This window comes from Parasteatoda tepidariorum, chromosome 2 (genome assembly GCF_982258835.1).
Source record: "Parasteatoda tepidariorum strain Cologne lab strain chromosome 2, Ptep-v5.0, whole genome shotgun sequence".
NCBI lineage: Eukaryota > Metazoa > Arthropoda > Arachnida > Araneae > Theridiidae > Parasteatoda > Parasteatoda tepidariorum.
The window spans coordinates 78661448-78673955 of NC_141756.1; the positions used below are offsets into that span (position 1 = coordinate 78661448).

A 12508-nucleotide genomic window follows, 5' to 3' on the forward strand; every position below is an offset into this window, starting at 1 on the left:
TTTTTGAAACTATAAACTGGTTTTTCTAAAAATATGGTACTCATAATTAATACATAAGATCAATATTATTTGGTATATTATAAGTATTCAGTTTATATTACAGATAACTGAGAGTTGTTAATTATTATAAAAATATTACTTGCTATATTATAACTATTCAGCTTATACAGGGTGTCTATAAAAGAACTCCGGGGTTTTAAAAATTCATATCTCACTAACTATAAAAGATAGCAAAATTTAGTCGATTTCTCTGAAAAGAGTAGCTCAAAAAGTTTTACTCATACCAATTGGGAATGTTTGTATCAACTGTTGGCGGCGCTGCAAGGCCTTGACCTTGAAATGACGTCGCGAAATTTGAAATGATGGTGACTCCGCAACAAAAGGCTCAATGTGTTATTTGGCTCATAGAAACGAAGTCTTTAGTTACTGTACAAAGAAACTTTCGACATAACTATGGTGTTAACCCGCCTTATGACAAAACCATTCGTCCACCCGCCTTCTGACCCCCCAGACATGCTCGCCAGGACATGGGAAGAGGTAGAATACCGTTTAGACGTCTGCCGTGCCACTAACGGGGCTCATATAGAACTTTACTAAGTGTTAAAAAAAAACTTGAAAATGTAAGCTTTTCAGTCATGTATAAAACATGTATGTATGTTTTTTATTTCATTAAAATATTTTGCCTCAAAACCCCGGAGTTCTTTTATAGACACCCTGTATTACTGATATAACTATGAGTTGTTAATTATTATCAATCTTAAACACTGATTTTAATTCTCTTATGCCTCAATTCAGGCAGATTTTTTAGATTAAGTAAAACTAAAGTAGTTTCCAATAATTGTCTTATCTCAATTTTTAATTTCATTCTTAATATTTATTGTTATTACTTATAAGCAGGAGAGCAGAATATATCCAATTGTGGGAATGAGGTTTTGACTGAAATTCAGACAACTCTAGAGAAATGTTTGATTTAAAAGATCCCTACAAAAAATTTTATTGTTAAAAAATGCATCACTTAGTAAAATTTTTCCTTATTAAAAAAGTACATGTTGATTTGTGTTTTACTTGGTAAGTTAATGAGTGTGTTTTGTTTGGTAAGTTAATGAGTGTGTGACCTTTAATTTAATAAATTGTTACTATTTCATTATATTTTGTTTTCAATTATTTTAAACACATATGCTCACTTATTCAAAAATTGTGTAAAATCAAATTATTTTTTTTTCTTTGCTTTTATTATTTATTTTTTCAAAAATATTTTGAAAAAATTAATGTACTAAAAAAAAGGGGAAAAAAAACATGCTAAAATTCTTTGGAAAAATTTCAATTTATAAAAATATCTTATTCTGGGGACGGATTGGATTAACATATTGGATAAATGGTTATTTGACAAATTTTTATTTATAATTATTTAATACTTTCTACACCAAAATTTGGGTTTTCGACACCATTTGTCAAAATAAAAGGATTGTTTTATGTCAAAATAATTCAAGAATATAATCGATAGCTCACTTATAATTTTATGTGTATGTTTATGTATAAATACTTCAAATTTATAATAGCTAATAATTATCCTCACACCAACATTTTGGGTTTCTGACTATTGTTAAGAAGGGGCTTTTGACATGATGGATAAAACCCTGGTTAAAACCATCAACTGTCAAAAATTTGCAAACTCTGACCAAAACATATTTGGCACAGTGTCAAATAATATTTTAAAAAAACTCGAAATTTCAGAAATAAATATTCAAACGAAAGTTTAGTTACCTGTAAAGTTAAAAGGATGTCTCAGCTAAGATTCATGTTTTTCATTTTCTTATTCTTGGCACTGAAAGAGAACACAAAATTGTTAATATATGAAAAACCATTGAAGTTAATAAATTTAAGATATTAAAAGCAGATTCAAATAATCAAGGTGAACATTATTGAAACCGAATACATCGATTTAGGAAGGATATATTTCCTCGGTACCAAAAAAGGAAAAAAAATTTTTTTAAATAAGCAAGAAATTTTCTCAGGTCAAACGAAATAAACCAAACATTGAAGAAAATTTATTATAAAAAATTATTTTGATGAATAGATAGATAAAAGTATGGCTCCATTAAATGAATAATGATTAACTAAAAGTTTTTTTATAAAAAAGTTTTAAAAAAAAAGAAGGCAAATTTAATAAAACTTGCGAATGTAATAGCAAATTATTACTTAAATTACTGTACCAAAATTTATGAGGAAAAATCAGTAACGTGATCACAAAAATTTAACAGAGCAATACAATCATACAATAATAACCATACTGATACATTTATATTTTAACAACTATTCATAACAATAAATTGAAGTGATAGAAGACAAATCAAATACCTTACTACATGCAGAATTTCATACTAAATGTTGCAATACTTCTAATAAAAATCCAGAAACAAACTGTGTTTTAGTAAAATTGTTCCAAATAATTATTAAGATAGAATAAATATACAGGTACAATTTAACTTATGATGAGTTAAGAATAAATTTTTAAAATCTTACGTGCTTACTAACAAGTTGTTTTTATTTACAAGCAGTGAAGTGCATGAGCATAAATTTTTCAAGTTTCGTGACTAATATTTAGTTGCCGCTTTATCCACCTGTCGTTCTCGAACACTTGCGGTGGAACGAGTCAGAAAGGAAATTAAAATTAGGAAATACTACAGAATAAATTACAAAAACTAAGTATAAAAAACATCGGAATGCATTGCCAGTAATATAGAGAAAACGAACTGAACAAAAGAAATAAGGGAAAAACAATATAAACTAATTTACACTTAAAATAATCGCAATATTTATAAAGGAATGCAATTTCCTTAACGCCTAACGCATATAAACTTATTTTACTTTTATGGAGAGAAAAAAATTTGCACAAATAATATCGTACAAAATTTATTTTAATTTAATTAGATTCCAAAGAGTTTTTTAACGTAAGAATAGAACACCAGCACAACCATTTAAGAGCAGATGAAATGAATTTTGGTGGAGTAAGTAAATTTGGTTCCTTTGGTTCAGAGCAGGATCCTGCATGCAAAATTATATTTTTGAATAAACTTTATCTTATAAAAATGTAAATTTATCTGTCAATTAACAAAGCTTAGAAAAAAATGCATTATTAAACAAAAAGGAATGGAATAGAAAGGCAATGGATGATTTTATTTTATTTTATACCCGTCGTTGAACAGTCGACCCAATTTTTTGGGTTTACGACTACTTATGTTCAACTCCGCAGCCTTGAAATTTTGAATCAATCCAGAAGACAAGGAAACTCCTGATCAGTACCCACAGAGGTATTGATTTGTTATGGGAACATGGAGGACTTAGCGACTCGACAGATTTAACATGCATCAGTCACCAGCTGGGATCGAACCCACGAACTCTTGGACATGAGCCCAGCGCCCTACCGACCAGGCTATCTCCGCCTAGACAAAGCATGATTTTATTTTATTTTATTTTATAACCATCGTTGAACAGTCGACCCAATTTTATGGGTTTACGTCTTCTAATGTTCAACTCCGTAGCCTTGTAATTTTAAACCCAATCCAGAAGACAAGGGAACTCCTGGATCTAGTATTGGGAGAAATTTGCCTTCGTGGAGGACTTTTTGATGGAAACCCGCATTTGCGTTATATAGTGAGGAAGACCACGAGAACCTCCCACCGTTAGCCTGACGGAAAGGGGACTCTAACCCATGATCCGTCTACCACTGACGATATTTCACATCAGCACTGTGGTCGGCGCAAGCCGGATGCGGAATTCGTATCGACTGGGATTCGAACCCAGTTCCCCAGACAAAGGATGATTGACCGGGTAAAGCTAAGCGCTGATGTCGCTAGGGGTTAAAATTCGTCGTAAAACCCCTTTGTTACTACTTCCGACTCATTTTTAAGCCTAAGGTTTAAAAAAAACGCATCATCCAATATTATCATACTTATAGTTGTGTTCAATATAACACGTTCTCTCAATTTAACTTTTAAAAGAACAAACAACAAATGAATTCTGAAGACTCCGAAAGCTTGCTGTGACGTTACCCAAAAAATATCAAACGGTGCTATGTTAGGCAAATATAGCCAAATAAGGGATAACTCTTAAAACATGGCAAATCTTAAAATACTTTTGCTGTGATATTAATTTTGTCAAATCCGTTTTAGGATCAAGAACTGATAGAATTTATTAATTACAGAAAACTCTTATTTAACACAAATCACAATAATAAAGCTTCCTAGAATATTAAGCCTGTTCACACATCGCCTCGTAAGCGTAACTAACACAAGCGGAGGGATACACCGGAAGTTTTCTAAATTCCTTCCGGTTTTAGGAAGCTTGTTATTGTTTACATTTAGTCATAAATAAATTCAGTGCTAAATAAATAAATAACTGAAAAAAATTTACTTCATGGATTTTCCGTAATTGGTTTAAATCAAAATTAAAAAGGACTGATATCACATTTAGATAAATATGTAATTTTTAAATAACTAAATATTTTAAAAAATAGCTCAATGATATTGGAAAAAACTAAAATTTCTACTTTATTTACCATCAACATACTATATCATAATCAACGCAGGGTCCTTTCAATAGTATACCATCAATGTGGGGCTTTGCAGAGATATCCGCCTAGTTAGCTCATTTATTAAAGAATTTCCGCCTTGCGTAATTCTCTGATCATCCATATGTATCCAAATAAATTGAATTTTAGATTGAAGGGCCTCTTACTTTTTACAGCTAAATCGCAGTTTTAAATACAGTGATCAGAAAAACGAAATTCACTTTTGATTTAATAATCGCATTTTAACCTACTTAAGTAGCTATTTTCATAGTTTGAAATTTAATGAACCAGGGCGACCTAAAATATGTCAATTAATGACGAAGCACAAATAGTGCAAACTTTCTCAAAATAAAAATATTTTCCTAAGAGAAATTACTTAGTGCTACTATTTCCCGAACTATTATTTACACATAATAAGATAGAAGAAAAATTAAAAGCACCTTGGTCGCGTTACACTACAAAGATTTAGTTGGTTGTATTAATTTGAAGATCAAACATGTGCATTGTCTAACAGTTTTATTGAAGTTAACAGTGACGGAACAAAAGGTTTAATACAACAGTGTGTCAAACAGGAAACAAGATAACACATAAGAAAACGTTATGAAAATATCTGTTATAACAGAGGAAAGGTGGACAACCTTGCATACCATGTACCAATTTTTTGATAGGTAAGTTCAATTAGTAACATAACATAATTAGCAACATAATTAGATCACGTTAAAAATATAGTTAAGCAATGATCTAAAAGAAGACAAAGTTATTAAAAACTAAAGATTTGTGGCATGAGAACTGATTGAAGGGCTACTTGTAATTACTCAATTGCGCCATGTTACGGCTAATCCTTTTACTAAATTTAGGTTGTCCTTAAAGTAAATTTGTTTTCTCCAAAAGAGGACTTGTGTTTTTCGCAGAGCCAACTTCACACTTAAGCCGCATAATCATTATATATTTTTACAACTGATATAGTAAGGCGAGCAACAGCTCCTAAAATCGCCGAAAGATCAAATTTATTGTATTCGACATTTCATGATCATTTGAAAAGCCTGGGTTAAATATCAAAGCTCAACATATGGGTTCCTCGTGTTTTTATGGAAAGAAATTTAGCTGTCGTGTTTGACATCTGTGATTTTCTTCTCAAATGTCAAAATTATCCATTTATGACGCACATCATAGCTGGGGAAGTGAAATACGTTGTTTATAACAATGTTAAGGTCTCTGCAAAAGTTTCTAAACGGTAAAACCTCTACTTCAAATGAAAAAGTTAAGAATTACCTGGATCAGTTTTTTTTTTTTTGTTAGCCGAAAAGAAAATTTTTATGAGCGTGGAGTCATGCCAGCCTTGTCCAGAACGATAGCAAAAGGTAATGGACCAGAATGGACAATATATAATTAAATAAATATTCACGATAGGAAAATTGTCCTTTTCCCAGGGTGCGTAGCTAGATTTTTCAACAAAAATAAGCAATTTTTTAAGTACTTTTTAAGCACTCAAAATAATATTTTCAATCACTTTCTAAAAAAAAACACTTTTAGGACCTGTGCCGTAATAAAAATTATTTTTTTCTATAGTGGGTTTTTAATTTATAAACATAAAATCAATAAAATTCACAATTTTGGATAAAATAACTAGTTTCTGATAAAAATTGCAGAGAAAATTGTGAAAATCATGCATTTTTTGTAATTTAGAATGACGATAAAAGTAAAAATTTCTTTTTAAAAGATAAAAAACTAAGCACTTTTGACAAACCTCTAATAATAGAAAAAAAACACCTTTTAAAAGCACTTTTTAAAAATGCTGCGCCCAGTTTTTCCTAAGGGAAAAAAAAAAAAAAAAAAAAAAAAAAAAAAAAAAAAAAACAGAATTACTTTTTGAACGATCTAATAGTTTTTAAATATCAAAACGAACGTTTTTACGATGAATAATAATTTTAATAAAAATACAAAAAAAAAAAGCTCTTTTGGGGGTGGGAAGGAAATAGGGTAGTTTTATTTACCCAATTTTTCTAAGACTTCATTTTCTAAGGGTAAGGAAAAAAAATTGGCACTAATTTTATAATTGTTCTTAAAATGTATCTCATTTCGAGGAACTAGCGGTTTCGCAAAAATAAAAAGCGAAACAACATCATTAGGTAGTTATATGCATTTCATTTCAATAGAAGTAAGGGGAAAAAATGCGACTACACATACCAGTATATTTATAGCATTTACTATTATACTTTTTCCGCCCTACTTTTCTGAACGGCCAACTCTCGTCAATTAACGGGAGATACGGAGTTCAAGAGCTGAGCGGAGCATTGTTTCCTTACCAAATAAAAAAAAAAAAGTCTACAAGGGGACTTGACAATAATTAACCGGAGGATTTATCTCATTTGCGAAAATTCCAATGTCGAGCAATAGCGGAATTGCTATTAGAAGGGGAGTGCTCGTTATCTGGCGAAAAGGCGCGAGCGTTTAATGATTTCCGGAATGAGCTTATTATAGAGAAAAGAAATCGAACACGGGAAAAATGATGACCTAAGAAAATAAGCAACTTTCTTTAGAGTGTAAATCGAATACATAAAAGGCTACCGCAAGCTACATGAATGTCATAGAAATATGAACTTTTTTTTTTTGTAAAATGCGAGAATAGTTAACAAGTCTGCTAAAAATTTTCAACTGAAAAAATTATTCTTTGAATTCAAGCAAGCCGTAAAGATGGATTAAGTCGACAGGTTCATTTTTGTTCTCCTTGTACATGAACTTACCATTTAGCATTATGTAAATAGTTATTTACATAGTATCCTCGGTCGGAATTACTGCGCTACAAGTAACGATATTTCCGTAGTCTTATAGTTTTTTTTTTCGTAGTTTGTAGGTCTGAAATAAAGTATCATAGTGAGTAGTGCAATAAATGCTAGGATTTCCTTTTTTTACGACTTAACTCACTACGACTTTTAACGTTAGTTTAGTGCAAAAAAAAACAAAAAAAAAAACAAGATTCATGCGCAATTACTTTTTCGAATCTGATAGGAGCAAATTTTACGGGAGTCCATCAGCGAATGCGATGAAAATGTTCCCGTAGAATTAAACCTTTTATGTATTATTTTCGACTAAGCCAGGGGTGGCGAACCTTTATGCACCAACTTGCCATTTTTTCAAAAAAAATTTAATGAGGTAATAGACGTGCCGTCAAGTAATTTTGACTTCTTGATTATTGGAAAATTAATACTAAATAATTTCAACTCAAAACTCTTTATTTACTATGAAAAAAAGAACATTTTGAAATGTCTCAGTTATACGCGTAATTCGACCTAAAGTAACATTAGTGTGACTTCTGTTGTTGCAGATTAGAAAACAAATGACTTATATTGGGTTGTAAGATGTTAGTTTAAGCAGGACTGTTAATTTTTTTTACTAGTTATTTATTGTTAGCTTGTTTTTTTACAGTTATTGTTTATTTTTTTGGCATTAAATTGTTAATTCTTTTTGTCAATTGTTTATTTTATTTTGTTTGTTTCTGTGAATTTTAATTTAATTGTTAATATTCTTCATAGTGAATTTTGTGATCGGTGGCGTGCCCAGAATATTGTGTCGCGTGCCATAAATGGCACGCATGCCATTGGTTCGCCACCCCTGGACTAAGCTAACATAAGCTTTAAACTCTTCACAAAATCAAAAGTAATTGGTATTTTTCTAGCATATCTTGAAATAAATATTAGCTGTTACGAACGGCACAAAAAGTTGAAGGTAGAAAGAAAAAATCCATAGGAAAAATAAATTTGCTCCAACATTATATTTTTGAACACAAATGTAAATTGAATCGTCATAAAAAAAAGAATGTCATTTAAATATTAATATCTAGACAAGTGAGATATTCTTTCCTATGTACTTTTATGTTAAATTTAATAACACCGAAACAAGTTAAATATTGAATTCAGTAGAATAACATTTAGTATTGTATATAGTATGTAACAAAAAATTATTAATAAAATTTATAGGAATTTTTAGCTTAAGTAACTATACGTCAAAAATGATAATTTTATACACAAAATATTCATAATTTTTGAATTATTTGTTTAATGACTTATATTTGCTTTAATTCCATTCAGCGTAAAAAAAATACATATGACTCAATACTTCACTTGCTTAAATTTAAATTTTTAAAAATACAATTTCTGCATTTAATACACGGGGAAATCTCTCTATCTCATTCTTCAATAAAATCAAGGTGGCAATAATCTTCGATAAATCTAAGCTGGAAAATTAAGGTTATTTTCGGGAAGGAGACAAAATTACGCATATTGGGTCAAAATTACAACTTTCAAAAAAAAAAAAAAACTAATGGCTTTGCCCCTTGTTTGGTGATAGACAATCTTTTATGTTTTGCTTTGCAAATCATTATCGCTTTTAAGTAAAACGCATATGTGTGTGGTTTTAAATAAACTGTAAAATCGTTAAAACAAAGAATATAGTTCTTTCCGATCATTGTATAGTACAGATACATGCAAACACCTTCAGTTATTGAATACTAAAAATAAAAGCACCGTTTACAAAACTAAATTTAAGCAGTGTCGCGCAAAGAGTAAGTTTATTTGATAGTAAATTTATAATTTTTTCACATAAAAACCTAACTATTACGTACACTTTTAGTAGAAATTAAGATTATTTCTTCTACGCGAATGAATCAGGGGAGAGAACTTTTCAGACGAGGGGAACACGGATATTGAAATGTGTTGCTGCCATGGGCACGTGTCGTAGAAGTGGTGCCACAGGAACAATGGTCCAAGGGAAAAGATCACAATTCAACAAAACATATCTTCTTTGGAAAAGGAGCACTGGATTTTCGTGTAATTCATATTCGAGAACACGTGTCTCCTTCCCTGCATGCGCGGGTGGTTATATCTCAAAAATCAATATATAAAATTTTACTATATCCTAATTATTAGATTCGCATAAAATGCGCAACCTTAACAATCTATGGACAATCATGAAAATCAGAAAACGAGCACGCAGAGAAGGAAAGAGGATCTTACACCAACCTTTTCTCGCTCACCAACACCGAGTGTAAACACACTTAGAATCAAAGAATGATAGCGTCCATCCAGGGAACCGGCTTGGTTAAGTTAAGATAACTCTCGGTTGTAGTTAAGATAAACTAGGTGCAAGGCACCGTTGAAAATTAATGTTTTCAGATTTAGAAGAGAGCAAGACTGTTTCAAATTTGGGTGTATTGTGATAGCATCATCACAGATATATCATGGTTTTAAATATTAAACATTACAAATCCCTAAAAATTTGCAAGAAGTTATACTTAATAATAAGATGATGAAAAAGATTTTCCTTTTAAGAATCTGTTTTCAATGGGGGGAATAACTCATTCAAGGATTTTTGAAACGTTTATATATACAGACACTAATATATATATTTATGAAGTATGCATTGTTAACACTTAAATCTTTAAATCCGGTAAGAAAGCGTTATTTTCGTACATTTGATGTTGAAATTGACTCTCTACTAGCTTTTATTTTATTTTTTTAAATTATCTTTCATGATGACAGTCATAAAAAAATAAAAACTACATATAAGCAATTTTAGACCTAGCAGATCAGTGAATGACAATAAGTAGTCAGGTTACAATACTGTCTAATTTTTAATACATTGTCCATTATATACATTGTATAGTCTTTATTATATATTATCTATTTATTATATATCATCTATTTATTATAAATTATCTATTTATTATAACAGTCTATTATTATTATACAATAGTTAGTATACTATAAAGAGCTTAGAAACAATAAGTGACATTCTGCACAACACAAGTTAAAAAATTTTGGATTAAAAACATGTTCAACTGTATGAAAAGAGCATTATATACTTTCTAAAAATAGAACGAACAATATGTCACTTAACACCTTCTTCATCAAACCTCTCCAACCGTGAAGGAAAAAAAAATTAAAGAAACATTAAGACGAAAATTTTTTTTTATGAGTTACAATTCAACACCACCATTAGGAGTCAGCTTATACCAATAAAACACAAATGTCCAATAAAACACATATGTCTAAATTCTTTTTATCGAATTTTAAATCGTTTGAGGTTCCTCCAACCCCAGATTGAGATCAATCAGCAGCAACAGAAACGATAACAGAAAATGTTTAGCCAACGGAATAAATACGCAATTTATATATATGCATATTTTTTTTTTTACAGCAAGACAGACACACGAAGAGAAAAAAATGTCCGTTTTTAAATATAACTGAATCGGTTAGAAATGTGACGATCAAATAGCACTTTTATCATTCCATCCGTCACATTCCCATTAGGAAGAAGAAGAAAAAAACATACATAAAAAGAAAGAAAATCATCGATCTTAGAAATGATTGGAAATTCGATAAAGGAAATATTCAAAAGATACACTCCTAGTCCAGGGTGCCAGGTAAAATCTAACAAAATTCTCAGAAAAATGTCAATTTCGTTCGAGGATGGTGGAATCTACATTTATCGACAACACCTCAGCTATGATGGTTCCAAGAACATTTTCTCTTCTTCCAAGAGAGTCAGAGATGGGGAGGGAAAGAAACGTTTCCACATCCCGACAGGACTATTTTTAGTAACCCCATTTTCCATTTCGCTCCGTGTGAAATAAATAATAGAATCAGGTAGAAAGGTTTTCCCTTGCAACTTCACCACATTCTCCAATTCCGACTGTGTTCACTTAAAGAACTGGTGCAAGAAGAGTGCTTGCACGAATTTGCACTACAGAAATGTGCAAATTAGAAAGGAATGAAAACAATGCACATAAAAAAAAAGAACCATTTTAGTAGAAATTTACGAAGTTTTAGTTTTAGAGCGATAAAAAAAAGGTTATTTTCAGGGCCTAACTACTACAAAAGTAGACTAGGCAAATTTAAGGGGCCTCAAATTTCCAAGGGAAGAAAAAACTTAGTCAACTTAATTTCAAAGTTGTTCTCTTGTATGCATTTATGGGTGATTCTTTCTAAACATGACAATTCGGATCAAAAAATTACTTCAAATTTAAAGTCCTCAAAATAATCTAAAAATTTTTTTGTATACTTCCTTAGTTACACTTATTAATATCTTACAGGCAGCAGTGTAGTTTATTGACATTTGCACGAGAAAAAAAAAAAAAATAGAAATTCACCAAATCTTGAATGCCAGGAAAATGACATATTAGCTTAGAAGTTTAAAAAACAGTCATTTTAAGTTAATAGTAAGTAACTCAACTTAAGCCTTTATGTTAGATGGACCATAAATTGCTTAAATTAATTCTTTTTATCCACTGTAGGAAGAATCAAAAAAAATTTTTTTGCTGATATGCACAGAATAAAATTGTGTATAATAATCATTAGATAAATAAATAACTTCGATTACACTCAAGCATATTACAATCATACATAAACTTGGTATTAGGTAAATATTTGCTTTCCCTCCTTACAGTACTAGCAGTTAAAAAAAAATCTGGTGATACTTCAATGTTCTGGCATTCATAAGCCAGGAAAATGACAGCCAGGATAATCACAAATTTGTCATTTTATAACATATAACTTTAATTTAATATTTTGGCCTAAGACGTTTATATTCTGCAGAAAATAACAGGATTTCTTAAAATAACTCAGATAAATCTATGTAAATCTATGTAAAATTAATAGAAATATTAATTTTACATAGATAAATCTATGTAAAATTAATATTTTTGTGCTCTTTAACGTTGTCTACCTTAGTTCGTAAATCTATGTAGTTTACTTATTAATGATTTCAAAAAACCAGGAAAATGACAACACAAAAACCTACCCACATTGAAAAAATTTTTGAAATAAATTTTGAACCAGAAAATTGGTTCTTTATTCATGCAACAAGACATGTTCATATAGGAGGGCATCTAATCAATCTATTAACATAAGATATTGATTGCTGGCTCTATCTATTTCGGTT

At 30.3% G+C, this 12508-nt stretch overlaps 1 protein-coding gene across 17 annotated transcripts in view; it reads right to left on the reverse strand.

Annotated features, from left to right (window-relative positions):
* LOC107436424 (plasma membrane calcium-transporting ATPase 2) overlaps positions 1–12508 on the reverse strand; it is a 180370-nt gene that overhangs the window by 62711 nt on the left and 105151 nt on the right. For 14 of the 17 annotated variants that reach the window (XM_087157571.1, XM_087157562.1, XM_087157572.1 and 11 more), the window contains one exon: positions 1765–1825. The gene's annotated coding sequence lies outside the window, so the exon portion shown is untranslated. Of the gene's footprint in view, positions 1–1764; positions 1826–2358; positions 2601–9588; positions 9628–12508 lie in introns of those variants that run through there. The other 3 variants (XM_087157577.1, XM_087157569.1, XM_087157568.1) reach the window with 2 other exon arrangements.